Below are 11,136 nucleotides of genomic sequence, written 5' to 3'. Positions count from 1 at the left end.
TTTTAAAAAAAAAAAAAAAAAAAAAAAAAAAAAAAAAAAAAAAAAAAAAAAAAAAAAAAGATTCTGCTTTCATATGTCGGAAAAGCAAATTCCATAGAAGTCCACAAACAGCTTTTACATACTCATAGAAGTTAAATCTCATTTAAAATACTGTGATTATGGCCAGCCTGTGGCTCACTCGGGTGAGTGTGGTGCTGATAACACCAAGGCCACGGGTTCGGATCCCAATTAGGGATGGCCGGTTAGCTCACTGAGTGAGCGTGGTGCTGACAACACCAGGTCAAGGGTTAAGATCCCCTTACCGGTCATCTTTAAAAAAATAATAATAATAAAAATAAAATAAAATAAAATAAAATACTGTGATTAGTTCTTCATGTATATAGAGCTACTACAAAATGAGATTAAAACTACTTAGTTTGTGAAATATTAGAAAAAATATAGTTTCAAAGGTAGTTGTCTTTGAAACTTCAAAGCCAAGATACCAAGACTCACTGGGAAAACAAATCTTTTATTTACCTGTCTTGAAAACTACAACCTGAGTATGTTCCCATAAACTTCTGATATAATTTGATTTGTGATTATTTAAATATAATTCATTTGGAAATCATTGCTAAGTACTGAGCTTGCGTGGTCAAGACAGCAGCATAGACAGTCCCCAGCACCACTCTCTACCACAAATCAATCAATTTACAACTATAAAAAAGCAACAACAGCCAAGCTGGGGCTGCTAGAGCTCAGGGGAAGAAGAGGAGAAACCTCAGGAGTGCATGAAGGCAGGAGAAGCCACGATGAGAGAAAGAAAGGATCACTCCTACCATTTCGAATCCTGGCCATTTCAAGGCTTGAGCTGGTGAGCACACAGAGCAGGAGCTGGCAAAAGCCACTGCTGTGCCCTTTCAATGAAATTGCTTGGAGGCAGCAGGGGAGAACAGGAACTTGGTGGCCCTCAGGCCAGCAAGATCACTAACAGCATTCTCGTGGACCCACATAGGAGTGAGGAGCCACAAGAACTGGAAAAAGGGGCTGCCCAGAGGCCAGTGAGTCATCACAAGGGATCGGCGCATGGCCCTCCCATGAGGAGTGTTTGGAGTATGGGTTGTGGAGGAGACAGGCCCACTGGGGAACCCTGGGACACAGCAAGTACAGCTGATATGCCCTCCAATCAGCACAGGACCACTCTATGTAGACTGGCCAGGAATACAGAACTGCAAGAGGTGCAGTTTATTGAAAAACTCAGGTCCGGACCAGAGTTTCTACACAACCCAGTCGTACCAGATCTCACAAGACCTAGAAGTATCTACAAAATCAACCATTAAAACCTGAGCTGCACAAAAAACCCTCCCCAGGGAATCAGAAGCAAAGCAGCAATTTAGTTCAACCACAGGGCTCAAGTGCTGGTCCCCACAGGAGGTTCCCCCATTTTAGAAGTAAGCAAAGGGAATCAAGATGGCGGAATAGACGGTCCGCAGCATCACTCTCTCCCACAAATCAACCAAATTTACAACTATAAAAATGTAACATCAACCAAGCCGGGGCCACTGGAGCTCCGGGGAAGAGAAAGAGAGACCTACAGAGTTCATGAAGGTGGGAGAAACTACAATGAGAGAAAATAAAAGCTGCTCTGAGCATTTCGGGCTGAGGCTGCTTTAAGGCTGGAGCTGATAAGCACATGGAGCAGGAGCTGGCAGAAGCCACAGCTGTGCCCTTCAGATGGAGTTACTTGGAGGAAGCAGAAGAGAAGAGGGCATTGGCAGCCCCCAGGACAGCAAGACCACTAATAGGGTTCACGTGGACCTACGCAGGACCGAGGAGCCAGAACAACTGAAAAAAGGGGACCATTCAGAAGCCGGTGAGTCATCGCAAGGGACCAGTGCAGGGCCCATCCCATGGGAAGTGTTTGCAGCACGGGCGGTGGGGGAGACGTGCCCACCAGGGGAACACTGAGACACAGCAAGGACCGCTGATCTGCCCCCCAGTCAGCACAGGACCACTCAGAGGAGACTGATCAGGAATGCAGAATTGCATGGGGTGCAGTTTGATGAAAATACTCAGGCCCAGATCAGAGATTTTACAGAACACAGATCCACCAGGTATCTGGAGAGCCGGAAGTACCAATAAGGTCAACCATTAAACACTGAGCTGCATAAAAAGCCTTCCTTAGGGAAACAGCAGCAAAGTAGCAATTTAAACAACCACACAGCACAAGTACTGGTTCCCATAGGAAGTTTCCCCGTGTTAGAAGCAAAGGACAGGGCCGGCCCTGTGGCGCACTCGGGAGAGTGCGGCGCTGGGAGCGCAGCGACGCTCCCGCAACGGGTTCGGATCCTGTATAGGAATGGCCAGTGCGCTCACTGGCTGAGCGCGGTGCGGGTGACACCACACCAAGGGTTGTGATCCCCTTGCCGGCCACGAAAAAGAAAAAAAAAAAAAAGAAGCAAAGGACAAAAAATTATTTCCGGCCCAGGCACACCACCAGCACCTTGGGGCCTGCCTGAGAACTGGAGGCTTGGATCTGGGGACTGGACCCCACTCCCACTTCCAGGCAAACTGCACCAGTGCCTCAGGGCCAGCCTGGGGACCTGAAGCATGGAGAAGGGGACTGGACCCCACTCCCACAACCAGGCACACCACGCCAGCACCTTGGGGCCTGCCCAGGGACCCAAGACAAGGGGAAGTGGACCGGACCTCTCTCCCACAATCAGGCACACTGAGCCAGCGCCTTGGGGCTCACCCAGGGACCTGGGGTATGGAGTTGGGGACCAGACCACCCTCCCACAACCAGGCACATGGCGCCAGCACCTTGGGGCCTGCCCAGGGACCAGAGGCATGGAGAAGGGGACCAAACACACCCCACAACCAGGCATACTGCCAGTGCCAAGGAGCATGCCGAAAACAGCTCCTCCACGTGGGTGGCCCACCACAGACACCACAGTAACCATGGTTGCTGCAAAAGCGGCTAGACGCCACAGCCACCAGGCAGATGGTCCGCCAACCACTGCAGTGCATTCACACAAGAGTGACCGGCAGAGACAAAGAAGAGGATGTCTCTCTCATCAAAGCCCATTCAGAGTGACAGAAGAAGCATCTGCTCTATGATAATATTGGGGGACCTGATCACATCTCTCAGCATTGGACAGATCATCTAGGCAACAAATTAACAGAGTAACCATTATTCTTTCAGAAGGAGAGAAGAAATCTAGGGTAATTACAGAGGGGAGGGGGAGGGAATGGGGGAAGGGGAGAGGTTGGACAAGGGGCATAAAGAATAATTACAATTTGTTAACAGTATATATGCTAGTAATATAGACTTAATCAACATATCTCAATGTTCAACCCCCAAAATATGTATAATCGATTTTGATTATAAATAAATAAATTTAATAAATTTAAAATAAAATAAAATAAATAAATAAAATAAATTTTAAAAAAAGAAGTAAGCACAGCACAACAAATTTGTTCCAGTGCAGAGTTTAAGTGGTGGGAACAGCAAATAATCCAACACAGAACTGGAAGAAAAAAACAAAATACCCAAAGACAGACCAAAGACAAAGTTTGATACTAACTAGTAATGGTCTCACTTCACCAAAAAACACATATAAAACCTAGAAGGACCAGAAGCCTCCTGGGCCCCCAAGCCAGTGATGGGAAAGGGCCAGGGGCCTCAGTCATGCCCCCCAACACCCACAACCAGCCCAGTGACAACCACCAAGTTGCCACAGGAAACACCCCAGGCTCCTGAGCCAGGGCAGTAAGGGGCTGGGGGCTGAGGGCTTCGGCCACACCCCGACATCTGCATTCAGCCCAGCAATGATGAAGCCACCACCGGAAGCCCCCTGTGGTCTCCCCTGCAAGAATGAGGGGGCTACCACGGGTCTAACCATGCCCCCCCTCCTTTCTCCTTCTGCCATCCTATTTCCTTCCCCCTTTCCCTCTCCCCCTCTCACCCAAATGCTCCACAACATCTTAGAACGTAAAAACAGATGGAGCTAAGGACTAACCCCTCCTTCTGCAACCAGGCATGACGCTGCTGCCATGGGGCCTGACTGGTGTCCTGAGGCGTGGATCCAGGGAGTGACCCTTCCTCCAGCAACCAGGCACACTGCCACTGCCACAGGGTCCTGAGGCATGCAGCCGAGGACCGACCCCTCCTCCCACAACCAGGCTTGCTGCTGCTGCCACAGGGCCCACCCAGGATCCTGAGGTATGGAGCCAGGGACTGACCCCTCCTCTCACATCCACGCACACCACTGCTGCCACAGGGCCCAACTGGGGTCTTGAGGCTGGAGCCAGGGACCAACCTCTCCTCCCGCAACCAGGAGCATGCCCAAAACACCACTTCCATGTGGGTGGCCCACCACAGCCACAATAGCTACGGCTGCTACAAAAGTGGCTAGATGCCACAACCACCGTGCAAATGGCCCACCAGCCACTCGCATGCATTGACACAAGGAGTATCACCAATGGAGACCAAAGAAAAGAAGAGTATGTCTCTCTCCACAAAGCCCATTCCAGAGTGACAGAAGCATCTACTCTACGATAATAGTGGACTTGAACACACCTCTCTCAGCACTGGACAGACCATCTAGGCAACAAATCAACAGATTAACCATTATTCTTTCAGAAGGAGAGAAGAAACCTAGGATTATCAGAAGAGGAGGGGGGAAAGAGAGGGGGATGGGATGCAGCAAAATAATTCTTAGAGGGAATTTTAAAGCTGTAAATATGAACATTAAAAAAGAATAGATCTCAAATAAATAACCTAACCTTTCACCTTAAGAAAACAGGCTGGCTGGTTAGCTCAGATGGTAGAGTGCAGCCTTTTTTTTTTTTTTAAACATGACCAGTAAGGGGATCTTAACCCTTAACTTGGTGTTGTCAGCACCACACTCTCTCAAGTGAGCTAAACGGCCATCCCTATATAGGGATCCGAACCCTTGGCCTTGGTGTTATCAGTACCACACTCTCCCAAGTGAGCCATGAGCTAGCCCTGAGTGCAGCCTTATAACATCAAGGTCACAGAACCCCTATGCCAGCCAGCCACCAAAAAATAAACAACAACAACAAAAAACTAGAAAAAAAAGAGCAAGAAGAGGTAAGTAAACAACAAAAATTAGAGGGGAAATTAAGAACAGAATCAACAATAGGTGGGGAAATAAAAAAATGAACAAAACCCAAAGTTAGTTCTCTTGAGGGGCTGGCCAGTTAGCTCAGTTGGTTAGAGCACAGTGTTATAACATCAAAATCAAGGGTTCAGATCCCCTTATTGGCCAGCTGTCCCCCCCCAAAAGTTAAGTTCTTTGTAAAAATCAAGAAAACTGACAGAGAAGACTCAAATGACTAAAATCAAGAATGAAAGATCTTATGCAAATAAAAAAGATTACAGGGAATACTAACAATCATATGCCAACAAATTAGATAATCTAGATGAAATGGACAAATTCCAAAAAGATGAAATCTATCAAAACTGACTTGAGAAGAAATAAAATAAATAAGAAAAAAAAAAAAGGACTCAAGAAGAATTAGAAAATATGAATAGACATTCTTCAAGTAAAGAGATTTAGTAATCAAAAAACTTCCCAAAAGGAAAAGGCCAGAACCAGAGGGATTCACTAGTGAATTCTACCAAATGTTTAAAGAATTAACACTAATCATTCACAAACCCGGAGGAAACACTTAATAACTCATTCTATAAGGACAGTATTACCCTGATACCAAAACCAGAGAAAGACATCACTCAGTCTCTCTCTCACACACACACAATATCCCTTTATGAACATAAACACATAATATCTCAACAAAATACCAGCAAACAGAATCTACAACATATGAAAAGTATTACAAACCAAGACCAAGTAGAATTTAATCCAGTTATGCAATGTTAGTTCACCATGTGAAAAGCAATCAATACAATACACCATATTAACAGAATAAAGAGAAAAAAAAATGATGATCTCAACAGATACAGAAAAAGTCTTTGGCAAAAATTAACACCCTTTCATGATTTAATAGAAAAAAAAAAAGCACTCTACAAAGTAGTATAGAAGGGAACTTCCTCAGCTATGAAAAACCCACAGCTAAACAACATATTTAATGTTAAAACATTAAAGCTTTCCTCCTTAAATCAGAAAACAAAACGAGTATGTCCAGTCTTGCCATTTCTATTCAACATTGTACTAGAGGTTCAAGGGAGGAAAAGAGGAAGGATTGGTGCCATACTAATATTACTGCCAATTATCACAGTAGCCCTGCAAGGTTGGTATTATTAGCTTCATTTTCTAGAAGAGAAAACTAAATTTCTAACTATGTTGATCTGACCTTCTCATGTATTATGATGCCACCCTTGTCATCAGTGAGCTTTATAAATAATATAGCCAATTTATGATATACTGTTCTCAAAAAAAAAAAATCACACATCTTATTTATTCATTCAGTCAAGAAATATTTACTGAGCCACTTCTGTACTCAAGAGAGTGTTTAGGTATTTAGAATATACCAGCTAACTAAACAGACCAAAAAAAAAAAAAAAATCCTTGCTCTCATGGAACTTACATTGCAGTTAAGAGTAACAGGCAGAATAAATAAATAACTAAAAGTAAAATTTGGGGAGGGGATAGGGAGTGCTTAATTGGTATAGGTTTCAGTTTGGGGTTATGAAAAAGTCTAAAACTAGAGAATAATGATGGTTGCACAACACTGTGAATGTACTTAATGCCACTGAATTGTGCACTTTAAGACAATTACAATGGCAAATTCTATTATGTTTATTTTTCCACAATTAAAAAAAAGGGGGAGACACACATATATGTGTAGACACATATACGTATATGTTTGCATATACATATATACATATAAACAAATATATAACAGAATAGAGAGAGGTAACAGACACAGAGCATAAAATGAGAATGGCTAATATACACTTAATCAGTGTCTTAGAAGAACAGAAGAGAGAGAACAGGTCAGACACAATAGCATCAAAACCTGGCTGAGAATTTTCCAAAACTGATGAGAATCAACAATCCACTGATTCAAGAAAACCAACAAGTCCTGAGTAGAATAAATAAACAAACAAACATAAATCCACACTTAGACATATGAAAATGAAATTGAAAAGAAGAAAACCTTAAAAACAAAAGCAACCATAGCAATATTACATATTACAGTTGACCTTTGAACAAAGCCCCTAATCCCCAAGTTGTTCAAAGGTCAACTGTACTTTCAAAGGAGATTCCTAATTCCAAACTGCTGATGTCTCACAAGCAACAATGGGAGTCAGAGGACAATGGAACAATATTTTCAATGTGTGCTAAGAAAATACCTGCTAACATAGAACTCTTTACCTAGCAAAAACACCTTTCAAGAAAGACAGCTACATACAGTTTCAGACAAACAAAAACTGGGAAAATTAGCCACCAGAAGATTGTCACAAAAGAAAATTCTAAAAGATATGCTTTCGACAAAAGGAAATCATCTCAGGTATGAGATGTGAAAAACAAAGAAAACAATAAATATGCAAAATAAACACTGACTGTTTAGAACAATGATAATGTGTAATGAAGTGTTTATTTACACCCCACCCACCCCACCCCACCCTCACAGCTGGTCGTTTTGGGGATCCAAACCCTTGACCTTGGTGTTTTAACACCAACCTCCAACTAACTGAGCTAACTCGCCAGCCCTCAATGAAGTTTAAAACAGAAACAAGAATTAAAATTCACAACAATACGCCACATCATAAAGGGGTAAATTGGCTAAAGTATCTTAAGGCCTACATATTGTTAGGGAGTAATAAAGTATTTTAAAGTCTATATATTGGGGCCGGCCTATGGCTCCACTCAGGAGAGTGCAGTGCTGATAACACCAAGGCCACGGGTTCGGATCCCATATAGGGATGGCTGGTTTGCTCACTGGTTGAGCATGGTGCTGACAACACCAAGTCAAGAGTTAAGATCCGGGCCGACCCGGTGGTGCAATGGAAAGTGCGCTGCTTGGGAGCGCGGCGGTGCTCCCGCCAAGGGTTCGGATCTCATGTGGAGACCGGTTCACGCTCACTGGCTGAGCGCGGTGTGGACGCAACACCGAGGGTTGCAATCCCGTTGCCGGTCCCCGGTACGGGCGCGACACCGAGGGTTGCGATCCCGTTACCGGTCAGTAAAAAAGACAAAAAGGAAAAAAAAGTGTTAAGATCCCCTTACTGGTCATCTTTTTGAAAAAATAAATAAACAAATAAATAAATAAATAAAGTCTATATATTGTCACAGAGAAAGATAATGGTAATTTTAAATCTTGATAAGTTAGCAAGGTATAATTTCTATGGTAACCTCTCAATGAAGAGAAATCAAACAATTTCCAAATTTGAATAGGGGTGGGGGGGGGAATAAAAGGAACAATGAATAATTTTTAAATCCAAAAGCAGGAATAAAGAAAGAAGAAAAATAAACAAGACAAAGACCACAAAATAACATAAATTTAAACCCAAATATATAACTAATTAAATTAAATATAAATGGACTGTTATAGTTCATTTCACCAGAAAGATTAAAAAATTTTTAAGCCCTAATAATATAGCTTCAAAATACAGAAAGCAAAAATTGACAGTTTCAGGAAGTATAAACAAAATTATAATCAAAATGGGAGAAAAACCTAAGTAATTTAATTGTGGAATATATGTTTTCTAGCTCAAGAAATGTTTTCAAACTGACTATGTACTGGGCTATAAAGCACATCTCAACCAAACTGAAAAGAGTAGAATCATTTGGAACATATTATCTGTTCAGAATGTAATTAAGTTATAGCAATTACACACACACATTAGAATGAGCAAGCCTGAAGCCATGTTGGGACCTAAAACTGCCTGGGCGGTAGGAAATTTTTTTAAAAGACACAGTTTTTTTCCTCCTCTCTTTCTTTCCATCCCCTTTCTTACCTTGCTTGCTGGGTAAAAAAACAAGGCTGTTGAAAGCTAATCAGCACCTTGCAAAAAACTAAGAGTTCTCTTCTTTCAGGCTTGCAGAACTCTTCTTTCAGGCTTGCAGAGTTCTGAGAATAGATGTCTGGAGGCTGACCACAGGCAAGGAATCAAAATCCTGCAGGACCCTAAGATAATGTCAAAGACATTATCTTAACATTAACACTAACACTGGCTGGCCAGTTAACTCAGTTGGTTAGAGCACAGTCTTATAACCTCAAGGTCACAGGATCAGATTCCCATACTGGCCAGCCGAAAAAAAAAAAAAAAAAAAAAAAAATCATTAACAAAAACCAGAGTGAGCCTTAACGAGAATTTGCACCTGGCCCCTTAAATACATCCCCCTCCTGCCTTTCACTTCCCACTCCCTCCTCCTTAAAAACTGCTCAGTAAATCTGAGGCTCTAGGTTGCCGGCATTCCTGAATAAAGCTGCCTTTCCTTTCCACCAACATTTGACTTTTGAGTCTTTTGTTTCTATTTGGTGTAGGGCAGCCGGACTTAGGTTTGGTAACACACATAACTAGAATATATCCATGTTCAGATATTAACAAACACAAGGAGTCTTCAAAAAGTTCATAGAAGGATTTATATCTTTTAATTCAATTTTTCCACAAGCTTTTCAAAGTACCCTCGTGTATTTCTAAATCCTAAGATCAAAGGATAAATCATAACGGAAATCAAAAAATATTTTGAACTGTATGATGAAATACCAAATCAAAGATCATGAGGAAAGAAAATACCCTGGGCATTTTTTCTTTATGAACGGTAAGGGGATCTTAACTCTTAACCTGGTGTTGTCAGCACCACGCTCTCCGAAGCTAGCTAACTGGCCATCCCTATATAGGTATCCGAACCTGTGGCCTTGGTGGTATCAGCACCACACTCTCCCAAGTGAGCCATGGGCCAGCCCTACCCTGGTCATTTTTTCTGAGAACAGCAAGAATGTCAATGTGACTGGAACAGAGTGAGCAAGTAAAAGAACAAGAAAGAGATCAAAGAGATAGTTCAGGGAGAGGAGGACATGGAGTAATATCTAATATTCCCTTTCACTCTTGAGTGAGATAGAAACCCTTTGAGAGGTTTGTTTCAAAAGGATCACTCTGAGTGTTTTTTTGAAAACATACTTATGCAGAAGGGAAGAAAACAGGGGGAGCTGCTTAGAATGTTATTGCAATAACCCAGGTGAGATGTAACAGTTGAAGAGAACCGATATGGGATGCACGGAGGGGATGAAAAGTAGGTAGACCCAGTGAAATCTGCTGATGAATTAGGTATGTGTGCTACAGAAGAAAACTCAAATATCACCTAAGGGTTTTATGCCTTAACTACAGAAAAGATGGAGGTGCCGTTTATCAAAATGTAGATGACTATGGGAGAAGCAGGTTTTAGAAACAAACACTGGAACTTGGTTTTAAACAAGTATGAAACTCCAATTTCACAACCTAGTGAAAATGCCAAGAAGGCCACTGTATATACGACTCTGGAGTTCTGGGAAGATTTCCAGGTTGGAGATATAAATTTGGAAGTCATCAGGGTCCTGATAAAAGATCATCAAGAGAGTGAGTATGGGTAGAGAAAGACATCTGAGGACTAAGCCCTGGGACATAAAAATAGGTAAGACCCTTTTTAAGCTCTGGTGGAATCACTTGACCAACAAACTCCTCAAATTCTCTTCATATTCTCTATAGAGGAGGGGAAAAGACAAAGTTCTTAGAAATAACTTATCACTAAGGGCTAATCAATTTTAGTACTGCCTTTTGGGGAACAACATGGCAATACCCTTTGATGTAATACTCACACTCCTGGGATTCCATCCTAAGAAAATAACCCAAAAGGGATTCAAAATGGAGACGGGTCTGGAGCGCCCGCATCAGGAAACAGCGCGATCCTGAGAGCTGTGTGCTGTGATACCAGAGTACTGACTGCATTTTCAAGAGCAACAAAGGACGAATAAATCTTTCAACAACGATCCTACATCGACAAATAAGCGGCAGCGGGTTCGAGGTTTTGGAGCCGACACGGAGAAGGACTCCTGGGGGTGCCCAGGTGCGGCTGCGGGAACAATATTGGCAGCCCACACGGCAAAGGCCGGGAGAGTCAGCAGACGAACTGCGCGCAGAGGCGACCTGAAACACGCGGAAACACGCCGGACCGGCCCACCCTGCGT

This window comes from Galeopterus variegatus, unplaced genomic scaffold, assembly GCF_000696425.1.
Source record: "Galeopterus variegatus unplaced genomic scaffold, G_variegatus-3.0.2 Scaffold1642, whole genome shotgun sequence".
Taxonomy (NCBI): Eukaryota; Metazoa; Chordata; class Mammalia; order Dermoptera; family Cynocephalidae; genus Galeopterus; species Galeopterus variegatus.
This window is presented reverse-complemented; position numbering follows the sequence as displayed.